General features: G+C 42.8%; 1 protein-coding gene across 2 annotated transcripts in view; it reads right to left on the bottom strand.

Annotated features, from left to right (window-relative positions):
• The window catches only part of MYOT (myotilin), a 64,580-nt gene extending 63,850 nt beyond the window's left edge, over positions 1-730 (bottom strand). The window contains exon 1 of one of the 2 annotated variants that reach the window (XM_054975368.1): positions 550-730. The gene's annotated coding sequence lies outside the window, so the exon portion shown is untranslated. The remainder of the gene's footprint in view (positions 1-549) is intronic. The other variant, XM_054975367.1, reaches the window with a different exon arrangement.
• Positions 731-10,092: the final 9,362 nt, after the last annotated feature.

Here is a 10,092-nt window from a genome sequence, read left to right as displayed (position 1 = left end):
TGAGTGCCTCAAAATATAGAAACAAACATATTAAACATAATAAGGTGTTTTGATAGCAAGGGGATATGGATTTTCTGGATTAATTAAATAGCAATGGTCTGTATTCCTGCCAAGCAATTCCTCCATTAGTGTTGGAAGCCCAAGCCATGGGGGGGGGGGGTGCTATCTGTCTGTGGATGTATCACAGAATCCTCCCTTGGAAACCTGATCTGATTAATTTCTAATTTTAGCTAAGTGTGTCGCATTTAATATGGAAGCAGCTGATGGTGTATAAATCTACTGGCCTGTCAAGCAGCTTGAGTGTGTTGCTAAAGCAAATGTATTTTTTTCAAAACAGATGCAAGCTGGAAAGCAGTGCTTTGGGTTTTAAAACTTGCTGCCATTGCATTTCAACAAGCAGAAATGAGTCCAACAACCTCCATATACACAAATGGTGTGTAGCACCCCAAAGTCCTATAATTTAATGTCAGGGTATACATCACAAAGACATGACTGATTTACTCTTTTTTCCCCTTTTACCCCATGGTTAAATGACATGCTATTACGTACCTGTTTGTGTTTTTATAAGCAGTATAAAAAAATCTTTCTTGTCATATACTCTTTCTTTCAGAAGGGACTCTATAGTACAAATCTGAATGCCCGCGCGAGATTCATCAATCTCCTTGAGTGATGTTGCAAGCGAATCACACTGCAAAAAGTTTTCAAAGAGTGGCTTCCATGATCTGAAACTAAGCTGCTGATGGACCCCTTCAGCTACTGGGTGTCACTCTAATCACTTAGGGATAAATTGAGGAAGTGATCTCAGGGTATGCTCAGATTTCTGTCTTTTTGGTCAGCTGACTCTACTAGGTAGAACAGCAGGGCTCTGACTGTCACTGCCAGAAGGTGATAGCTGAGTAAACTCATATACTGAACTCTTGGTGACAAGATGGCTAGTAAACAAAATACATTACATCAGTATATGCTTGTAAGACCAGCTGAGGATACTGTGTGTTGCTCTCTATTTTAAGTCTAACAGAAATCACCTAAATGAGAAAAGCATTTATTTGTATTTTCCAAAAACAGCACAAACATTTACATTTTAGGACAAAAGCTTAAAGGCTCTTGGCTGAAATGCAACTTTCAAGTTTCTGTATTTCAAAAAAATAATTTGGACACGAAACTGGACATAGGAATCTTCACATAAGACCATCAGCAACACTGCAACATACTAATGATAAGCAGAAAGCATTTAATTCTTATAAAAACTCAGGAAGCGCCCTGAAAAATCAGACCAAAGATCCATATAGTCCACTATCCCCTTTACCATAGTGGCTGATAAGATGTCCACCAGAAGGCCTAGGGCACAAAGACCTAAACATCCCCCTTTACTTGTCCCCCCTCCCCAGCCACCACTGCTTCTGAACATGAAGGTTCCATTTAGTCATTATAGCTAATTGCCACTAGGGGACCCCCCAAGGACTCATGTGCAAGGGAAATTCCTTTCCACTTCTAGCGTCTGCTTACTGCAGCCCCTGGTGCTCTGCTTCCCCTGAGGTTGCCAACCTCCAGCTACTGGGGGTAGAGGGCTGGAGTTCTCCCAGAATTGCAACTGATCTCCAGACTACAGAGATCATATTCCCTGGAAAAACTAGCAGCTTTGGAGAGTGGACTCTATTACTTTATTTAGAATTAGGGTTGCCAGCTCTTGGTTAGGAAATTCCCAGAGATTTGGGGATGGAACCTGGGGATGGCAAGGTTTGGGGAGGGGAGGGACTTCATTATGAATAATGTCATACAGTCCAGGGGTGTAGACTACTCAGGTTTTTTTGTGGGGGGCGGGATACTGGCATCTCAGAGTCCCTGGCCTAAAAAAGTAGGAGCGTTTGTGTGATTGAAGTAGGGTCTCGGACTGCAGAATCACCTTAATTTCCATATTTGAGGAACCAGTTTTATATCTCCCCCACCCCATGTTCAGAAGCATAGAGACAAACAAAAAAAGACTAAAGACAGAAATATTCCCATTTCCTCCATTCCTTTTTCTCTAAAGCAGGTTCCAGGATTACAAAAATCAACTTCCACCATTTGAGCCACAAACATCTGCCCCTCCCCCAATAACACACAACTTGTAATATTTTGGCAACAGACTTTTGCACCCACCTACCTCAAACACATCAGGCTAAATATATAATATCGGGAAACAAATATAGGAGAGAATATATTTATTCTGATGTTATAAGAATGTTGTTAGGGTGGGGGAAGGAAGGGAATCGTTATAGGTTTCTTTGTTCTTTTATTATTTATATTGTTAGATAAAAAATGAAAAATAAAAAGTTAAAAAGGCACCATCTCCAATTTCAATCGAACTATATCCTAGTAATCCTGTCACAGTAGTTTTGAGTTGGAGAATGGAAGCAAACAGGATTCTGTGGAAGAATAACAAACTTTTTCAATGTAGCAATTTCAGCCCTAGCAGCTGACATGACTAGTGTTAAGGGACAGCAAGGGGAGGCCCTTGCTGAAGACCAGACCAGTTTAAGTAGGTTATGATGCTGCAGACAGTCTTTTCAGTGTTACACCAATGCATTAGATCACTCTGAGTGCAAAACTGGAAGTGATGTCATCATACCGGAGTGACATTTTCGGATTCATCCCAAACACTATGTTTTTGCTCTGAAAATGATGTTGTGTGTCAGTCTGACACTGGCAGCCTGTCATGTGGTGGTGGAGAACAGAGACACCTGGCCAGGAGCTCTTCCACTATAGTTTCCACTTTACAATCTACCAGTACTTCATGTCCTGAAGCTTCTTCCTTTTCCTATTTTTAATATTTTTGTAATATTCAACCTGAGGAAGAGCTCTGCAGAACTCCTAAGTTTGCACATTGTTAGGTATCATTCAGTTGGTCCTAATAAAGGGTATTATGTGGACTGCGTTGTGTTAGTATTCATCCAAACATCATTAGACTTGTACTTATACTGAGTGATATTCTTCTAATGCAATTTGTGTTCTTGGAGGCATGGAGACTAGCGGTGAAGGTGAAGATTAAACTGAGTAAATATGTAATGCTGAGAAGGCCAATAAAAATGCAGGTGCTGATTTTCCTGTATGTACCAGCAATGGAGGCACCCCCCCCCAAATCAGTACTTGTTTGATCCTTGATCTGCCTAAGAGATAATCTAATGTATGTTGGGACATGAGCTAAAGATGTGAGTTTATAAATAATGTAGCATCAACATCATAAATAAGAATGTTGTTAATCTGGCAAGTTTTTGACTTTTATTTTGCATAGTTGGGTTTGAAGGTTGAATATTGGAATGCATAATAAACTGTAGCTCTTCCTTCTGAACGCCTTATCAGAGATGGGAGTTTTACATTGTTTGAAAAATACATTTCTGGGTTAATGAACTTTTTTAAAAAATTGAGTCTTCCCTTCAGAGAAAGAATCACTACGCGTGGACAGGCGTAGCATGACCTGCAAAATAGGTCATAAGTTTCTATAGGAGTATTTGTTCTATGTTTTATGCAAGTAGAAGACAAGGTTTAGAGACAATGAGGATGCCCAAGCCTTCTCAGCAATTTGAAAAGTACTTTGCCTTGTGCAAGAACACTTATGCAATTGGAAAGGCACTATAGGATACAGGTCTCTGTTCATAGTCTCACATTCCCAGGGCAGTGGACATTGTAGTGGGAGGAGTCATCATGGTTTCTCTCACTTGTTCCCTCCCTGGCCTGGCCTCCTGTCCCCTTTATGACATGCTTTGGTAAGTGGGATGGTAATTTCAGGGACTGTTGGACCAAAATACCTCCACTGTTGTGCTGCAGAAGTCTGTGTAAAGCCAAGGCAGAGGCATTGTTTTCTGTCTTCAACTAGCTAGACTTCACAAAAAGTGGCAGCATATCTTAAAGTCTTTTGCTACAGCGCAAGGGTCTGTGAGGGTCCCTTGGACTTTTAGCAGAGCACCAATCTTGCTAAAAACAATGTAATAAAAATTTGACTTTTTTTGAGTGTGGCCCATGTGAAATGGAAGTGTGTCTATCCCACCTGGCTTTTTGACTTGCTACTTTTAACACACGATCATCCTAGTAATTCTGCTGTCAGCCAAGGCCACTGTAGTGGTATGGTGGAGGAAGCCAATGGCATCTTGCCAAGTTTGTTACAAAAACTTAGAGTTGGCTTTTGTTTTGAATATTGAAGGAATGAATTTACAACTTGAGAGATTATTTGCTTCCATCTAACTTTTGTTCAGATTGTCTCTTCTAGAGCTAAGGAAATTGCATCTAAATTCTCCTGTCGCCTACTAGGAGTTTAACATGGCATTAAAACTTTTTTTTACTGATCAATGCAAAAAAATTAGATTTTTTTTTTACACAGAGGAAAGGTATTGTGAATTTTCTGAATTCCACAAAGACTTGCCAGGACTATCCCTATCCAAAATTTAAGTTGCCCACACTGACCCATTTACCCCATACCAACATAAAAGCCAAGCGTCACCCATGGATTTAACAGAAATTTGTAGGTCTTAAGAATATGGAGTGCTGCTTTAAACCAGCAGAAATCATCACTCACCTCTCTGAGCCATGGGTTGTATTTAAAGAGAAAGATTCTTCCAGAATGCCGCAAAGCCTCCTCTGCCTCTGGATTATAGACTGGTTCCAAATTTCTAATGTACAGATCCCTGCCTCTGAGTGATGGCATGGCAGGAATGTCAGCTGTATGAGGTTAAATTTAAGCAATTTGTTCTCCATGCTGTGTGACACTCCAGAAACAGAATAAAGGAATGGTTGCTGAAAATGTAGCTACTGTTAATTCAAAAGAGGACTTCTTGCATCCCAAAGATGGTGGGTTAATAACTGAAAGATATACTTTAAATCTTATAAGTTATAATCAGTGAGAATTGCAAGCGGAATATTCATCTGAAGCAATCCTTTTTTAAAAAAGGTACCTGAAGTGTTGTCTTTGGCATTCACTTTTGGGAGTTATCGAAAGTCAAAATCGCTTCTTTTATGAATCAGGCAATAGACAGCAGGATTTTCTCATAATCATCCCAAATTATTTTTATAATGTGGATTGGGTGAGCCCAACCAGGCTTCGTTCAGACAAGAAAGAAGTAGGCTGAGACACAGGTTTGCAGCTTGGGATCCAGTGCTACCCTTGAACATGCAAATAGTGGCAGAGATCAGGAGCACCAGCATCCAGGTCGGTTTATATGGGTCTTCTGGCTTGGAAGTATCTGTCTACAACATGGTTTCTTCCAGATTCAACCATTGTAATCCACTGTATTGGGGCTGCTTTTGTTTTGGAGGCTTCAGCAGATGCAGAATTCAGTTGCCAGGCTGTTTACAGGGCCAGGCCAAATGCAACCTATTACTCCAGTTTGGGTGGTGGTGGTGGGGGAACCCTGCACTAGCTCCTAGCTGGTTTTTGGACTCAACTTAAAATCCCATTTTTGACTTTTAAATATCTAAACAATTTGAGAGTACATTCTCCTGTATAAATCTACCTGAATGCTAAGAACATCTTCAGAGATCCTTATTCATGACTTCCCGCCATCAGACGTGTGGTGGTATTCTTGGTTGTTTGGGCCAAGCTACAAGTGACAAATGACACTTGAACGGCAAATGGCTCGAGCGGAGAGCAAGTGGAGGGCAAGTGAACAGGGTGGAATACACTTGCTGTTCAAGTGTCATTCATCACTTGTAGTTTGGCCCTGATACCAAAGATGTGGAAACTCCTCCCTAGGGTGGCTGAAGAAGGGAGCTCTGACTCTCGAAAACTTATACCCTAATCTTGTTGATTTCTAAGGTGCCACTGGATTCAAATCCTGCTGATCTACTGGGGGTTTAGAAGGTAAGAGAAAACTGAGCTGTTCATTGCAATAATCAAGGCTCACAATTAACCTTTTTCTTTTCGGTTTTGCTGTCTGTTTTATTCTGTTATGTGTGGCAGAACAGCCCTGCTGACCCATGAGTGCCAGTCTGTTTGGCTGTCTGAGACATTTAGGTGCCTAGTGACCATCCCAAGTCCCCGCCTAAGCACTGTACCACTCTCCTCAGAGGGTTTTTCTCTTTCTCTTCTCCTTCGGAATGCTGCCAACAACTGGTTATTTTAGGAATTACCTGCTGAAAGGGACAGTACTCCCAGCTTTCCTTTCCATGTTGCCATTCTAAGGCTCCACCTAGTGCTTGTGTCTTCTGCTACTCAGTGACTGGTTATCATGGGCATGGTTTACTGTGCTTGCACACTCCTGGGAAAAGAGCGATTTAGAAACTGACCCCCTTCCCTTGCCCTGGTGCCCATTTTAAATAGCATATTCAAATAGGGGAGGTATAAGTGATACAGAGAACACCTACAAGCACTTAAAGTAGTAAAGCATTTATTAAAATTAAAATGTCCATGCACATACTCTACACAACAACAAACTGAGCAAGGGATATGAAAGAAAGGTGTAAACATGCAGTTCCCTGTCCCTCACTCTGTACATGTCCTAGCCAATTTTATTCTAAGGCAGGCTCTTTAACTTAGAAGCTACAGTTTCTTAAACATTCTTTGAAGTCTTTGTCTAGGCAACCCACCCTACTTGGCAAAGACATTTTGTTGGCTATCTCAGTGATGACAGCCAGGGTTGGTGCTTCCATTGAGGTGGAGCCGGCCCCTGCCTTGGGCGCTGAACTCTGAAGGAGGTGCTGTGCCAGCCCCCCAATGACTGGCATTCCCTGAAGTGTGTGTGCTCCTGTGCGCTCGTGCAGGAATTCTCCTCTCTTGGCACAAGGCATTTCTTCTGGAGTGCAGAAGGGCAGCCCTGTCTTCCCTCTCAGCCAGTGCCTGAGGAGCTTCAAGTTCAGCCCCATCAGCGGGGACATTTCTCTCTCTGCCCTTTTCCCCCTCCTCCGCTCTCTCTCTCTCTCATTTTAAGCCTTGGGCGAAGCTTCCGCAAGCAAGAGACACTCTAGCTGGCAGGGGAGCAGCAAGCTCCCATTTGACCTTTTGTCCCCCTTGCTCCCTCCTTTATTTCTTGCTTCCCCCCCCCACCATGTACTAAAAGAAATGACAGGAGGATTGCCCATTGGAAATAATAGGAGAGGCTTGAAGGCCCATTGGAAATAATGGGAGCCGGGGATGCCAATTTACTTGCCTGGGCTCCACTGAAATTTATCACAACACAAAAAAAGCTGTAAAGAAAATGTGGAATGGATTTTCCATAAAGGTTTGTGGGACCAGATGGAATACTCTGGGAGTAGAATGACAGCCCCCAGAGTGCAATGATGGTCCCTAGCTATAGAGTTTGTGCTCCAGGACCAGAAGGACAGGTTTCAGAGTGGAACGACAGTCCTTGGAATAGGCTCAGTGCTCTGGGACTGGAAGGACAGCCCCTGGGAGTAGAAAAAGCGTTCTGGGACTGGAATGACAGGCACCAGACTGGAATGACAGACCCTGGGAAGAGCAGAAGTGTTCTGGGACTGGAATGACAATTCCCAGAGTGCAATGACAGTCCCTCAGAGCAGAATCTATGCTCTGGGAAGGAATGACAGGTTGCTCAGTGGGATGACAGCCTCTGGTAGTAGAGAAGCATTCTTGGAGTGGAATTACAGGCACCACAATGGAATGACAGCCCCAGAGTGGAATGACAGTCCCTAGGAATAGAACCTGTGCTCAGGGACTGCAATGACAGGTCAAAGATTGGAACGACTGCTCCTGGGAATAGGGTCAGGGCTCTGGGACTGGAATGACACCCCCTGTCATTTCACACCCACTGCCATTCCAGTTCCAGTCCACTGATTCTTCTCCCAGGGACTGTCATTCCATTCTGGGTCCTGTGTTGATAGATCAAGATGGGTAGCCATGTTTGTCTGTAGCAGTAGAAAAAATCAAGAGTCCAGTAGCACCTATAAGACTAACAAAATTTGTGGTAGGGTATGAGCTTTCATGAGCCACAGCTCACTTCTTCACTACTGGACCCTTGCTCTTTTTTTGTGTTGTAATGCATTTCAATGGTGCCCATGCAAGTAAATTGACATTCCTGGCTCCCATTTTCTCCAATGGGCCTTCAAGCCTCTCCCATTATTTCCAGTGGGCAATCCTGTCATTCCTTTTAGTACATCCCTTTCCCCCTCCCTGGCTGGCATCAATTCCACTTCTCACCTTTCCTCAGGCTTGGGGGGGTGGGGGCTGCTTTTGGTGGAAAGAGTGGCTGGTTGTGTGTGTACCGCCACAGAGGAAGGAGGAAGTGAGGTGAGACACACACAATTCCCTTTCAGTCCCTGTGCGACAGGTAGGAGCAAATCACTGTTGTTGGGTTTAAAGTTGTTGTTTTAAATTCTATTACTCCCCCCTTCTCCCTTTCATTCTCCCTCCCCCTTCCTCTTCTCTGATCTCAATGCTGCTCCCTCTTCACTCCAGCAGAGCAGCGCCCTGCACTGCGTCCCCCTCTTTATTACCTCCCTTCTCTCATTCCCTAGTTTACATATATCACCCCACCTTCCCCCTCTCCCCTAATAGTTTATTTCAATATTTATACACCATATGCTTAGCTGTCAGCTGCCGTTCACTTCAAACCCAAGGGTGAGGGAGAAGGATGAGCATGGAGGGTAGTTCCCAAAAGGGATCTCTGACAAAGGTGATCAATATTTTAAGACTTGGAGAGGGTTGGAGAGAAAGAGAAGGCTTCAGCTCAGTCTCCCCCTTCCAAACATCTCTCTCCTCCAAGCGGGCCCTGTAAGAGAAGCCCTCCTTCTACTGCCAAGAGTCTCTGGGTTCAGAGAGAGGTGGGAAGAAAGAGAGAGGGAAACTTTTTTACACACACACACACACACAAAAGGAGGTGTGCTTAAAACTTCAATGCAAGTCGCTGTTTCTGCTCACAAAATAGATTTTTGGCTCACAATATGAAAAACCAAGATTGTTATTCTCACACTTTAAAATGTAAAATTTAAATTAAGAAATAAAAATTAAATTAAAAATGTAAAAGGTTTCAAGTTTTGTGCTTTTCATTTTTCCTACGTTTCTTCTGTTTTTAAAAATTCGTTAGCAGGATGCAAGTGGGGGGGGGGCGCAAGTAGGTATCTCGCCTCAGGTGCCAGAAACCCTAGCACCAGCCCTGATGACAGCTCCTTCCTCCAGGTGCATTCAGCCAGAACGGACCTGCCAAATTGGGTTCTCTCCCACTGTGCCAGGTAACTTTATCTCTTCTTTCCCCCCTACCTCATAGTGGGTCAAAAATCCTTTCCTGAAAACTCCAGGAAGATACAAGTCAATGTGTTCCTTCTAGAGGTGAGATTCCAGCTAAGGTGTGAGCTTGTCTCTGGCCAGAATGAACATTAGCATTTCCGAAGTTTTGATAGTTGGTGACTCCACCTTCCTACTTTTCTTCTGCCAAGAGAGAGAGAAACTTTTAAAACTATATATGAGGGCTTTGTCAAGCCCACACCCAAAAATAAAATGTATTTCTCCATGTTATCCAATTGATTATGTTGGGTTATCAGTTTTACTGTGATATTTTTTCTCTGAGATTTTCTCTAATGCAAACTTATTTCTGGACCTATGTTACATGAAAAAGCAAGATAAATATGTTATTATTATTAATAATAAAGAAAAACATGGCACTATCTATACATGATGGTTTTGCAGAGGGGCTATGGTACAACTACTGTAATCTTGTACATGACCTAGATCACATTTATCTAGGAAGTGTTGCTATAAATGAGTCACAATTTCCCAGAATTTCACACACGTTAAGGCCAGAGATACCTGTGCATTAAAAATAGGTTTTCAGTGCTGAAACATGCTTACAATTCTCTATTTAATGTACATGTATCTGTAGTATTAGCTGGCAAATGCTGGTGCATATTCTAGACACAGGTGAAGAGATACATACCTATATATATTCTAGACTGTGGCATGGGCTTCTTGTCCTCCTGGGAAACATACTGCCTAACAGCTGGTTGCCTGTGATGGAAGGTGCTTTTGCTCTCTCCATCTCAGGCACTTGGCTGTCAGCTGCTTTGATTCCCAGCAGCAGCAGTTTTGAGGAGCAAGTGAGTAACCTGGAAAAGAAAATGACTTGCAGGCCTTTTCTTCTCCTTCTTATTCACCTGACTTCTTATGGAAATTGT

The sequence above is a fragment of the Eublepharis macularius genome, chromosome 4, assembly GCF_028583425.1.
Source record: "Eublepharis macularius isolate TG4126 chromosome 4, MPM_Emac_v1.0, whole genome shotgun sequence".
Taxonomy (NCBI): Eukaryota; Metazoa; Chordata; class Lepidosauria; order Squamata; family Eublepharidae; genus Eublepharis; species Eublepharis macularius.
The sequence above is the reverse complement of the archived record's forward strand: the minus strand, read 5'-3'. Positions and strand labels throughout refer to the sequence as shown.